The following is a 433-nucleotide window of genomic DNA, read 5'->3' as shown; positions in this document are numbered from 1 at the left end:
GTAACCAGGCGGGGAGGGGTGGAAGAGGGGAGCGAGGGAGATCAACAGGTGCTCCTCACGTTTACTCGATTGCGCCCTTTTTTGGACGAAAGCTTTATTTAAATTTGGAGATCTGTAAGGGATGACGGGGAGAGCTTAGCCCGCCCCTCCCTTCCCCTCGCCCTCCCTCTCCTTCGCCCTCCGTTTAATCTCCTTCCTCATCACCTTCCTCCTTTCCCTACCCTTTCCTCTCGTCCTCCTCCTCCCTGTAGCTTCTTTCCTCCCCGCCTTCACCCCCTCCTCCTTCCTGCCTTTCTCCTCCCCCTCCCTCCTCCCCTCTGTCACCTCTTTCGCCTCCCCGGGGCCTGCCTCCCCTCCTCAATCCACGCGGGGGGCAAGGAAGGGGAGCGTGCAGAAGGGAGGAGGGAAGGAAAAGATGGGGAAAAAACGCCAG

This window comes from Nannochloropsis gaditana, assembly GCF_000240725.1.
Source record: "Nannochloropsis gaditana CCMP526 unplaced genomic scaffold scaffold220, whole genome shotgun sequence".
Lineage (NCBI taxonomy): Eukaryota > Eustigmatophyceae > Eustigmatales > Monodopsidaceae > Microchloropsis > Microchloropsis gaditana.
This window is presented reverse-complemented; position numbering follows the sequence as displayed.